Raw genomic sequence first — 13585 nt, forward strand, 5'->3', positions numbered from 1 at the left:
CACTACGCTTTTAGGAAAAATTAAAAAAAATAAAAGATGTGTACTCCCTCCGTACTAAAAAATAAAGTCGTTTTGGACAAGGCTTGGGCCAAACATTGAGAATATAAATCATGAATAACTTTTAAGTTGTTGAGTTTGGAAATGTGAAAGCCATATAAATAGATTTGTCTCGAAAAATACTTTCATAAAAATATACATATATCACTTTTTGATAAATATTTTTATAAAAACAAAGAGTCAAAGTAATACTTTGAAGACCGTGTCGTTGTAAAAAACGACTTTATTTTTTAGTATGGAGGGAGTAACCAGGTTTCGAACATGAGACTCTAAAGGAAAGCTACTAACCACTACACCGTAATTGTGTTCTTGTCATTAGTAGCCACGGAAGCTTATACAAATTAAAAACACGTCTTGTATGTAATAGTCTCTTGCGTTGCAAAAAGATTGTACATATAGCAACGAAAGACTAAATCGTTGCAATACCATAGGTTCTCGAGCACAATGGTTAAGTAAAAAAAATTAAATAAAAAATCACCATCAGGATTTGAACCTGGGACGTCAGAGTTCAAAAGATAGGTACTTACCACTGCACCATATATGTGTTTGTGTCATTAGTAGTCACAGGAACAGAACCTGGGACCTCAGAGCTCAGAAGATAGGTGCTTACCACTACATATATGTGTTTGTGTCATTAGTAGTCACAGGAACATATACAAAATAACGTAGAACCCGTTTAGGTATTGAAACAGGATCGGATCTGGTATAGTGGTGTACGTACATAGGCATCGTCGCTTCCTCTTTCCAAGGCGTCGTCGCAGACGCCTCTTTCACCAGGCGACGTCACAGCCTCCCTGCACTCCTGCAGCCACTGGTGTCCCTGTCGCCGGTGCCACTGGATCGCCGTGCCCTCACCGCTCTTCACACAGACATCCTAGTCTGCCTGACCAGGCAATTTTCTACTACTCAATAACAGGCAGCTCATAGGCAGGTGAAATATCCAGGTAACTACTCCAGGGTAGCATCCAAACAGCCCAAAAACTCATGCGGGCTGCTAGTGCACAGCAGGTCTCCACGCCCATGTTCAAAGCATATTATTATATATATGAACACATAAAATCTTCAAAAACACAAACTTACAACATCAGTACTGTCTCATTACTTGAAAACATCTGACGGCACATTATCAACACAGTAATTATATGGAGCAGAAAAGGGTACAAACGATGGGAGGATTTGCTCTTTGCACTTGATGGATCCATCCATCCACTGACCACTGATCAGTTCCAGAACACACCATAGACTTAGGAAACTGAACACAGGTTATGCACACCATAGACATTAATTGCATATAGTGGTTCCCATCATCATGGCACTTGCCAAATATACATTATTTCTTCCAAACTAACCTACCAGGTGTCGCCAGATGTTGCCACAAACTACTAAGTCTGAGTTATATTCCCATCAGAGCAACCAATAAACTAATACGACATAGTTGTAGTGGTTGCAGACATACCAACACACTACCTACCAGCATCAGCATGCACTACTTGCATTTATTTATACTACACCAAAAGAGAACTACATATCAGCATGCACTTCAGTTCCTCGGCTTGTACTTCTGCTTGATCTCCTGGTAGAGCTTATCAAATCTGTTTTCAACATCACGCTTTGCCTTCTTCGCATACTTGTCCGCATAGTGATCGATGGAGCCTTTGGCATCGTCCTTAGCCAGCTCAATTGTCCATTTGAGCTTGTCCATGGCTTCAGGATGATGATGTTCTTCGAACGCAGAAAGGTCATAACTGTCATCGTGTACAAAGCAAATGACCCAGACTTGTCTTCCTCAACACTGTCATCGGGAACCTTCAAACAATAAAACATAGTTGTGTATGCTGTCATGACTAAATTGAGACTGAAACAGGACTCTCATTTTCCTTTCATCACAGTATGTTTGGTTAAGGTGCACGAGCAAGCCAGTAGAACCTATACAACCCCAGTACAGTAACCAAGTTCTACAGCTGTCATCCAGTTAGTCAAAACCTGCACCAGTATGAATGTATAATGCCAACACGACTTGCATGTGGTTCCTTTCCGAACTACAAACTACAAATGATTTTGGATTTCAACTTATATAGGATATATCAATGCGGATACAGATGCATAAAGCTTTAATAGAAAACTTATAGCTACAAACAATCATTGAGATCTAAGGACATAGCAAATCATATCTATCAAATAGAAAATTGCTAGATTCATAGCATTGCTTCAGTTAATTGAAAAGAACTAATGTAGTTAGCAACCATACGTCAAAAAGAAAATTGCTTAATACCAGGTGCTAACTGCTGACATCGAGGCTATGGAATGTTTAGTTTAGGTGGTACAAGAACTTCACAGACATGGGTAACACAAATGTCTAGAAACCTATTACTAATTTGAAGGGCTATTTTGGTAACGAATTATTCGAGACACGGCAACCCTGCTATGTCCCCATCCAAGCACCGGGCACCACCCGTGCTCATCGCCCCCAAGCCACGAAACTCTAACTCTCAATGGCATCCAAATCTCACACAGCGCACCAAAGGGGGAAAATCGCTCTTACCTTCTTCGATGAGGTGGAAGGCGCCCATTTGCCCCTCTTCACGCTGGAGACCGAAACCTTTTCCTTGCCTCCGCTGGACGCTGCCCCTTTGCCGCGCTTTCCTCCGGTCGCCCAAACCTCCAATGCCAACCGCATTGTGGCCGGATCGCCGTCGACGTCGGTGTCGTAGTCGAACAAGGTACACCTCGCGCGCGGGGCGAACTGGCCGCGTGAGTTGCACGCTTGGGTCCGGGTGTTGTGGCCGCGCTTGCTGCTTGACATGGTCGACGACTCCGCCGCCACCTTCGTCGCCGCCTGGGGGATTCAATCCGCCGCCGCCTCCGTCGCTCGTGCCTCGTGGGAGTCACGGGTGGGGAATGCGGGGGGTCACGAACTCACGGGATGGGGAGGGTGTACGGGAGAAGGAAGTGGCCGGTGCGGGACTGTTTTGAGGAAACGAAGTGGGCCGGTCCATTGACGTAGTGTGTTGGCTGTTGCCCAAACGTTGGTACATTAGTGCCACCTCGCCAACGTAGGGAGATGAAACATAGCTTAAAAGTTGAAGGGACTGAGGATTTGTTTAATTGGGCTTTTGGCTTGCTTTTGGAGGCTACTTTTTCATCTGTTTTTTCATAGTATATTTTTGAAAGCTGCTTTGACTCTGCTTTTGGCTTTCTACTTTTCAAAATTAGTGGAATAAAAAGCTCTTCCATAGTTGTTTCAAAAGAGATAAAGATAGAAGTTATATTTTATATTTGTTTAACCAAACAGCTTTCAGCTTTTCTACAGCTCACAGCCCATAGCAGTTTTTTCTCACAACCACAGCTCAACCAAACACACCTGAACCTCATTAAACTTCTTCTAGCATACGCCATTCTAAAAAAATGCACATAATTGGACCTGCTTGGGCCAGGTTGCTTTGCTGAGCTCCCTGGTGAGGAGACTGGTCTTTTTGTAGGCCCGTACAGTGCAAAAAATTTTAACTCTGTTTTTTATATTTTTTGAACTTTTTAAATTGAACATTCTAACTGTATTTAAAATTTTTGAAAACCTATTTATATCATTCCAACTTTTTTTTACTTTTTAAATTAAACATTCCAACTTTTTTTAATGTAATATAAAAAAACTCGACCGGGGGGCTAAGACTGCCCCCGCAGCATTACAAATAAGAAAAAGAACTTTCTCACCTGGCCGAGAAAAACCCAAACCCCCGCGCCCACCCTTACACGGTGGCTTTCCATCGCCCAAGTGAGAATTGGGCCGGTGCCCCCCAAGTGCTTTGGTTATGGGGACGAGCGAGGAGATTTTTTTAACCTCAGCCTGAAATTCACTCCCACGGGAAGTCAAACTCAGAACCTGAGTGCCGCTGGGTCACCTAACCCTTTGAGCTAGGCGCCCTTTGGCTTTAATATAATATTCCAACTACTACTACTTTTACCACTTCTAGTTCTTTTTTATATTTTTTAACTTTTAAAATTGAACATTACAACAACATTTAAAATTTTTGAAAACCTATTTATATCATTCCAACTTTTTTGTTTAACTTTTTAAATTGACCATTCCAACTTTTTGAATATAATATTCCAACTACTACTACTTTTACTACTTCTAGTGCTACTACTACTATTGCTACTACTACTTTTGCAGTGGTGTTGGTACCCACGGCGAAACCTTAGAGGGGTGTAAAAGAGGCTTGGAGGACTTTGTAATAGCCTTGTAGTGTGACCCCGCGAAGCTCCTAGGTAGTGTGAACCGTGATGTGGAAAACATGACTCATGGTAAAAGTGTGCAATCTCTGTAGAGTGTAAAACCAATATATCAGCCGTGCTCACGGACAAGATCGACTTGGACTTCTTCAAGATTAGATGGCTCTGGTTCGTTTTGGGTGGTTCCCTTGGTAAGGGAATGGTTGGTTCAGTTGGGAGCTTGGATGGAATCCAAGTGTTGGTTTGGTTCTCTGAGGAGAAGGCAGAATTCACCTAGTAATTAGGTGCAAAGGAATTAAGGAAATTAGAACGTGTCTCTTAGGCGCTGGTGTCAAACAAAGTTAGTCTATCCTTGATATAAGCCTCATGTCATGTACGAATAAATTGATCCTAGCATACATATGTTGTGCATTCGATTTTGATTCTGGCATACGCAGCCGCCGAGCTCGGGCGAAACCCTAGCGCGGTCTCCCTCTTCCTCGACCTGGCCCCGTGGCTTTTACCATTTTTTAGTTATAGAGACAAGCCCTCTCGAGAGAAATTTGGCTCCCAAATTTTCCCAAAAAACATAGATAAAATGAATTTCTCTGTGTCGGTTGGAACAAATTATAAATTGAATTGTGTGTACTCCTACTGAAAAAATTATGTAAATATATATTTAAATTGTATGTATGCAAAAGTTATATTTGAAAAACTGCCCATATAAAATTATGACATGAATTTGATCGTGTTTTAGGTTTTACCATAGCACTATCACGGGCATACTACTAATATTTTTTAGGATCTATCTATTCCTCACCCGAGTGAGCAATTACTCGATTTTTTTCGTCCTTCCGATGGCACTGTCCATCGTACTACTCGCCCCCGCCGCCGCCCACTGCCCCGCCATGGTGATTAGAACAAATTCCAAATTTAATTGTGTGTACTACTGAAAAAATTATATATATATATATATATATATATATATATATATATATATATATATATATATATTTAAATGGTACTCCCTCAGTCCCATAATACTGGACGTCCAAGCGTTAAAAGAAGTATCAAAATAGATGACGTTTTAGCTTGCTTCCTCCATCAGTGCATGCGCAGCAGCCTTTGGCCCATGTGCTCGGCACCCGCTCACTCTCTCTATCTGCTCGGCACCCTCTCTCTACATGTCCATTCACTGCCATTCACGGCAGCCTTTTGACAGAGGAAGTAGGGGCAAACAGGTCATTTGTTGGCTTCCTTGGTAATCTCCCCCAACTCCTACGACGACAAGCATTATGGGACAGAGAAAATATGTATGCAAAGTTTTATTTGAAAAATGATCGTGTGTATCAAAAATGTCAGACCGTTTAAAACCCACGTGAAGGCGCCAAAACGAAGGCTCAAAACCACAACACGTGCCTGATTTCCTCCCAAAATTTTCCAAAGTTTCCCACCGCGCCAAATTTCTGTGCACAAATGAAAAAAAGAAAAAAGCGCCATATATCGTCGGTTCCTCCCCCCGTACCTGCCTATTCGTATCCCCTCCCCCAAAATTAGACCGCGATCCGTCCAGGAGCCCCCGATGCCGCCTCCATGAGGGCCATGGCGCCGCCGCCTCCTTCCAGGACGCCCCCGACGCTGCCTGCGTCCAGGACGCCGCCGACGTCGCCTCCAGCCAGGACGTCGCTTCCTCCTCAGGGCATCAGCGCCAGCAACAACGCCACCGCCTTGGGCGCCCATCGATATATTGAAGCCACCCTCGAACTAGAAGATGAACATGGGTTCTCTCGTCCATATAGCACCAGGTAGATTGTTGGCTTTGGCTGCTGTCATCAGAAATCTAGTTTATTAGATTCCTGTTTGTTAGCACCAGGTAGATTGTTGGGGCTTTAGTTAGGGATGCAAACGGGTGCAGGTTTGCCTGCAACCTGCTAAATCCAGCCTGCAAAAAATCCTTCGCGGGAACCTGTGCTTGCCTAGCAGGCTTAAGCGGGAGTAACCTGTAATGCCTCTTAGGCTTAAGCCCACTGAGCAGTCTTCCTTGATCTCCCAGATGGTTTGCTTTTCATCCTGTAGTGTTGCTGTTGCGTGTGATCTCTTGTGGTTCTTGAACTTTCTGATATGGACTAGCATGTAAATGGACTGTACAGTTTGGATGCAGCCCTGATTGACTAGATGCGCTATACATTTATTGTTAGAAACATTGCTCTTTAATTTAGTTCTGTTCGTGCTTCTGTCCTTGTTTATTTCTTCAGCCGTTGCCGTTGTCATGACCAGAGTGGCTTCTTTTTGTTAGAGGCCTGTAATTGGTTATTTTACATGTGAAGTTCCTAATTTGTGGCCTTAACATTGGTTATTTTACATGTGGAGTTGTGGTCCTCATTTGCTTGCTCCCCCTCAGCCTCCCATGCCTGCAGTGGCTGATCCAGAAAATTAGCAGTCGGTTAGCACTGATAAAAGTTAGTTTTGGACTGCAATAGTAAACCTTAAGCGTAGGCAAATTTTCCTGACAACCATCGACGCATTTCTAATCAAATCAGGAGCCCAGTGAAATTGCTACTATAAATCAGTCGCTAGATTCTTTCAGACAAGACAGTGGTGCGGAGAAAGCAAAGCGTGCTGTGTCCTCTGCAGGGTCTTCCATTGCTCGCAATTGAAAGCAGGCTTCCGGCGGGTGTCTGCAAGCCTGCATGTGTTTTGCTGCTAAGCCCAGCAGGTGGATGCGGGCAGCGAGCTGTATACTAGGGGTCAGTTTGGTTGCCGAAATTTTTGGCAAAACGACACTGTAGTGTTTTCGTTGTTATTTGGTAATTAGTGTCCAATCATAATTTAATTAGGCTTAAAAGATTCGTCTCGTGGATTTCGTCTAAACTGTGTAATTAGTTTTATTTTTTATTTATATTTAATGCTTCATACATGCATCCAAAGATTCGATGTGACGAAAAATCTTGAAAAATTTAGCATTTTGGGAGGAAACTAAACAGGGCCTAGTAGGAACCTGCAGGAGTAGCAAAATATACTAGCGGTTGATGCAGTTATCCGCGGGCCGCCTGCAGGTAGTCCTGCTTGCATCCCTAAGCCATGTTTAGTTTTCACCAAACTTCCAACTTTGACACTATAAAAAAGAAGATTTTCCATCACATGAAACTTGCGGTACATGTATGGAGTACTAAATGTAGATGAAATCAAAAACTAATTGCACAGTTTGGTTGAACTTTGCGAGACGAATCTTTTGAGCCTAATTAATCAATGTTTGGACAATAATCAACAAATACATTGCTACAGTGTTTGCCGTCCCATCAGACACTGTGCAAATGCCGATTCCGGCGCCAACTAAACGTGGCCCTAGCTTTAGTCCAGTTTAAGTACTTAGTTTATTAGATTCCACAATTTGTACAGGTCGCGGCATTGGATGGTGATACTGTTTGGAAAACTTAGTTTCTGTTTGAGGCTTTGAGCTGTTTGACAGATCCATTAGCTATTTTTTTTTCTAGTACTACCTTTTCTTTTATATTCTGAAACTTGCCAAATTAGTAATCATGCTTCTATTAATCTTGCTGTTCTTTTATATGCCAAATCAGTGAATCAGTTCTTGCCTTGATGTTGCTGTAACCATATAGTAGAAAAGAATTTTAGCATTTGACAAGTAGCCAAGTGAGACACCTGTTATTTTTAATTGACAAAAAAAGCATGAGCATAAATTCTCCTGAATTATAATTTCCTTAAAAATTTCAACTTCTGATTAACTGAATCTTTATTTCTTTTGGTTCATTTGATTTGATTTGACAAAGTGAAATTTAAGAATGCTATATTTGTGAGGTTTTCAGATCTGTTGAACTCTAGTTGATCTGAAAAATTAAAAGAGCTGCTATCAAGATCAACATGTTTATTCTTGCTTAAGTTAAGATTGTGCCAATGGGTAATACTTCACCTTTTTTAACATGTTTATTTATCAACCATTGTCCTATGTATGCAGTGCCACGGGTGAGATCTGGACTCTTTATGTTCATTGCAAGAGGGGACTTCCAGTGTAGCTTCAAGATGGTAATCATTAGATACACTTATCTGGTCCTTCCGTTGTATGATGCAATACTTGTGTGTTGAATTATATTTTGGCATCCTAGAGAGACAAAGAAACTGGTGAAGAGCCAAGTGATCATTTTCTTTAGAAGGCCACTCACACAAAACAGGGCAAATGGTCAAATTCTGTGTCATTTGCAGTACATGTGAGTAAATCTTTCGTCAAGCCTTTTTTATAGCTGCTGGTTGTGTCAAGCAACTCTAACGGATTCTGTTATTCCATTTAGGAAAACATAGCCTTGAAAATGGGTGAGATTGAGTTAGAACCTGATAGACAAACACTTTCAGCTGCTGAGGAGAACATGATTTTCCAGTCATGCTACAAAGAAACCACACAGATCAAATCATCCAGAGTACATGGGCATGGATACTTGGCTAAGTATCGAACTCGCAGAGAACTTATGAAAGAGAACCTTGAAGTACATGCACGTGCTGAAGCTACAGCCAAGGAGAAGAGAATTGCTTATGAAGTAGAGGTTGAGAAGCTGAAAGATCAGCTTGCGCACGAAGCTGCAGAAAGGGAAAGGGAGAAAGAAGAAAATAGGAGACAAATGCAAGAGGATCTGGAAAATGCTAAGATAGCACTAAAAAAAGAAATGAAGCAAAAATTTCTTAATATGCTAGCGCAGCACAAAGCAAGAACTATGAATCAGGTAATATTTTAGAATATTTTTTTATCCTTCGTCCTTTTAATAAACTTATGATTATAATGCCTAATCTTTTACCTCAATATTTGTATGTGTAGAGTACCCCGCAAAACAATGACAACATACAAATTGCACCAACCACACAAGAGGACGATGAGACTGGTGAACATGCAAATGATGAAAATAAAGATGCGTTACAGCAGGTAATGACATTATTGCACTATGTTCCAAGTAATCTTGAGCTATGTACCTTAAAGTCTAGGTAAAACAGATTGAACAATTTAATCTTTGTAGACACAGCCAGGAAGCGTTGTCACCGTACAAAAAGATGCAGCACCACCTACTACTCCAGTAAAAATACTACTATTGTCAGCAGAAATCTTTTCAAAGAAAACGCTGCAAATGTGGCAGCACCGAAGACATATATCGCTCAACAGCAGCCGATGAATAGAAGAAGAAATCCTAAAAAGAAGGTAACAACTACAATATGTTATCTGCTAATTGGAAACTAAATTGTGCTCATTTTATCATAACTCTTTTCTGGACAGACCTGCACTAACACTACCATGCCATGAGAAATAGATATGATTTGGATGTAATTCTTGTTTTGCTGTGTTCTTAAATACAGAGTGCACCAATCCGCAATTTATTGTGACATTGGTCTGCATTTATCTTTGTTGTCCCTGCGTGCTTATTAGACACATCTAATGCAAGAAAGGTTGCACCTACACCAAATATGTAAATAATTAGTTAAGGATTTAATTCTATTTCACCATTCCTAGTTAGTAACTCTGTTAGATGTCATGCACTCTTGCATCAATTTCTGAAAGTTTATCAAATGCGACCTTCCTTGTAGAACTAGGAAATGTAGGAAATACATTTATCATACGTGCTGAAAACTGCAGCTTGTGCAGTTCTGATTGGGTGAATTATTCCATGTAGTAAATTATCTTTTCTGTGATACTTGATAATACCAAAGTTGTAGAGGCTTTAGAGATGTTTGTCGTCGTGAAAGTTCATGATTTTAGCCCTGGAGAATTGGGAGTTATGAATTTTAGATGTAGCCTGTCAGGTTTTGACCTAATTCCTCTGCACAGCAGTGGGCCTTTTTGATTTTCGACCTTGATAAGTTCAGAATCTGATTTTACAAATAACTAGAATGATGTAGATAATTTCACGGGGTTTCCATATTGTTAAAGAATATAATTTTTCGTTGTCTAGAACTGTAGTTATAATTTTTCTAAGCAACTGTACTACTGCTGCCTTAAAAATTAAGATACTTTGACAGCAAAATGGTTGTATCTATAGCATTTCTTAATTTTTAGTTCTACTTTTGCTTAATTAAATTGACAGCACTCCTTCCATAGTTTTGATTAATTCTTCTTTTGCTTAATTACAATCATGTTCTATCTGAATCTCTTTACATTTTGTGCATGACGTAGTAAACCTAATATTTTGCTAATATCCCAATCTTATTCTTTTGGTCAGTAGGTGGACAAGGTTTAAGTGGGAGGCTGATAATCAAACGAGGACATAGCCAAGGTGATCACATGTTGCTGCTAGGAAAACCTCGAGGTGCTGCATAGATGTTAGGAACTCTTGTACTGCTGCAAGTTTTAAAAAGTTGTGAAATAATGAGTGAACTGTACACTCGTTTATGATTTTAGCTACTATTTCAATGCTTTGTCAACTTATTGAATGATTGGTAATAAGTAATATATGTGAGTGCAACCGCTTTTGTTATGGTTTATTGTTTTTTGCAATGATGATTTATTAAACCACAATTCAAATGCTACTAGCGTTGCAATACAAACTATGCCAACGAGCAGCTATGCGTGGCAATATGATATATGGCAACGAACTCACTTGCGTGGCAATATGATCTATGGCAACGAATAAAATTACATGGCAAATGATACTATTGCCATGGCACAACGACCGTGGCAATAACGTATGATCTCTCGCAATGAATAAAATTGCGTTGCAAACGGTGTACTTGCCACAGCATAATGGTCGTGGCAATAACACCTTAGGCAACAAAATTCTAGCGTGGCAATACAGACTATTGCAACGACATTGTTCGTGGCAAATTGTCTCTATTGCTATGCTATCGATCGTTGCATGTACCACCTCTTGCTACGAAGACGGGCGTGGCAAGTGCTTATATTCCCACGACCGTGAACGTTGCATCAATGTCCTATTGCCATGCTTGGCAACGGACACCTATGGTTGCAAGAAACCCCAACACTTGCAACGCCAAACTAACAACGGTTGCAATACCTTATTGCAACGTGACTTTTTGCAACCATTGGCAACGAACATGATTTGGTTGCAACATCTACCTTTTGCAACCAAATTGAGCCTATTGCAATGTTTTTTCGTCATTGCGCAAGGGTTAGAAGTTAGTAGTGCGTACAACATGTGGACATTCTCATGAAGAATAGCATTGTCCATCTCCAGGTCTTCTACGTAGAACTCCAACTCATGGACGCGTTCATTGGCTGCATCCTCTCATGTCCAGGCTTCATTCCGCAGCTCCATGGTCATGGTGATACCCCTTTGCATTTCTACCAACTCCTCTTGATCTTTGGCATGAGCTCGACGAAGAGTGTTGAGCTCCTTGTTAAGGTTCTCGACGTTGGCGGGGTTGCTTGAAGATCCTTCATCTCCTAGGGTCTTGGCACTACCTTCACCAAACTCGTGGTTTCTTGGTGCCAACTGGTGATGAGGGACTCCATGAGGTTCGGTGGACTTGCGTGCGGTTTTCTTGGTCTTTGCCATAGCCTGTAGGATTTAAGGTAGGACTATAAGAATAGCTTGAGGATAATGGAGGTTAGCAAGAATGGGATTGACATTACTTACCCAACCACTATTAAGGGAAATTATTATGCAATGTGCTCAAGCATGATGCATGAATCGATCTTACGAATCTAAGTACAAAAGATTTATATAATCATAAGTACTAGATTTTTAATACATAGGACAAACCTAATCATATTATCCGCCACAAACTTTCAAATAAGACAGGATTGAGTCTAGATCAAAGGTAAGAAGAAAGAAATTTGAACTTTAAAATATCATGTTTACTTTCTTTGATCCAAATCAGTTTTGAAGGTTTTCCAAAGTAACCTACAATGATCATAGATGGGAACTGCTCCGATACTAGCTGTGGCAGAACCTCCTAAGAAATCAGGCCCATGTGCACCTATCGTTGTCTTAACAGACTCAGATAGCGTACACGAGTTCCCAACAACTCAACAGGTCTGTCGGGTGTCCTCGGGAAACCCGAATCATCCACTATTCTCTTTTCAAACAGGATCCCAATCACAGTCATTGCAGATTACAACAATTTATTCAAATATATACCAGAGTAAAAGATAGCGGAAGTCTTAAGATAACATAGTTACAAACCAGTTGTTTTCAAACTTACAATACCATAAGTGTCATATAACCATAGTAGCGGGATAATATTACATTAACTTTATTTATCATACAAACTAGTGCCTTGTCCAAAGGCCATTCATCACTCCTCATCGTCATTGACTTCAAACACAGACATGCAGCAGGGACCAAAACAAGCCTGCGCATGCGACTCACCTGCAACAAGGGTTAACAAACCCTGAGTACAAAGGTACTCAACAAGACTAACCCGACGTAACGGGTGTAAAACTTTAGAGATACAGGGGTTTGGGACAAGGTAAGTATGTAGCAAAATTCAAAGTACTTTGCCAAAAGCTTACTATTCTTATCCTATTTTTTAGTTTTACCCCTAAGTCCTTTAGTTCATTATCTCAAACTAAATGTACATTTCCCATATTCCATTCCTTCTCATTTCATTCTTTTCTCATGTTTTAGTAATTCACCAGTCCTGCATTGCTTCTGTAATGAAACGAGTCTCCATATCCGCGGAGCACCGGCAATTCGAATTGATTCAAGTCCCAGCTGGGGATTCCTTATCACACGACATATGTAGAACTTAATCTTACATATATCAACCTCGCTACCGGATCCTCCTATACTAAGCCGTCTCCACGCCACCCAAGAGCACAACACACCTCAAATCCAGCCACATTCTAGCCATGAGGGTACACGCTACTCCCGCCATCTCTCCACTCCTAGTGCATGGGCATTCGTCTTAGTATTGGATTAGCCAAAGTAGGCTTACCGGAGTATGTGACCAGTACTACAAAATGTCTCGTTCAGAAGATCCACAATGAGTGGCCTTTAAGCGACATAGTCGGCAACATTACCCAACATTCAAGATAAGTCACCCGACTAGTCTCTAGTTCATTCAACCTTCTTTCTTTCTTTGGCCAGTATGCCATCTTTGATTGTACCAAAACTTTTATTTTGAAAGCCTATCATAAAGCATACTAAGCATTCTACGCCTTTGTAAATGAAAACATCTTCAAGGATGGCAAACAAGTAACAAGGTAAGCAATGCATCAAGTAGGTAATATTTGAATTTATCAACTCAATGCAATAAGTAACATAGGTGATAAACTTTTCAAAGTAAACAAGGTAAGGGTTTAATGCATAAACCGGGGCTTGCCTTCGTCGATGATCTTAGGTTTCGGATCAGTACCACGATTATC

At 40.9% G+C, this 13585-nt stretch overlaps 1 long non-coding RNA gene and 1 pseudogene across 1 annotated transcript; one reads left to right on the forward strand and one right to left on the reverse strand.

The window, feature by feature from the left end:
- Positions 1-1272: 1272 nt before the first annotated feature.
- On the reverse strand, positions 1273-2972 carry LOC136484129 (uncharacterized; annotated as a pseudogene).
- Positions 2973-5902: 2930 nt separating this feature from the next.
- Positions 5903-8980, forward strand: LOC136484130 (uncharacterized). The gene is made up of 3 exons (XR_010765773.1): positions 5903-6068; positions 8240-8489; positions 8571-8980. It is a non-coding gene; the product is annotated as an uncharacterized lncRNA (long non-coding RNA).
- The last annotated feature ends 4605 nt before the right edge of the window (positions 8981-13585 follow it).

The sequence above is a fragment of the Miscanthus floridulus genome, chromosome 9 (assembly GCF_019320115.1).
Source record: "Miscanthus floridulus cultivar M001 chromosome 9, ASM1932011v1, whole genome shotgun sequence".
NCBI classification, from domain to species: domain Eukaryota; kingdom Viridiplantae; phylum Streptophyta; class Magnoliopsida; order Poales; family Poaceae; genus Miscanthus; species Miscanthus floridulus.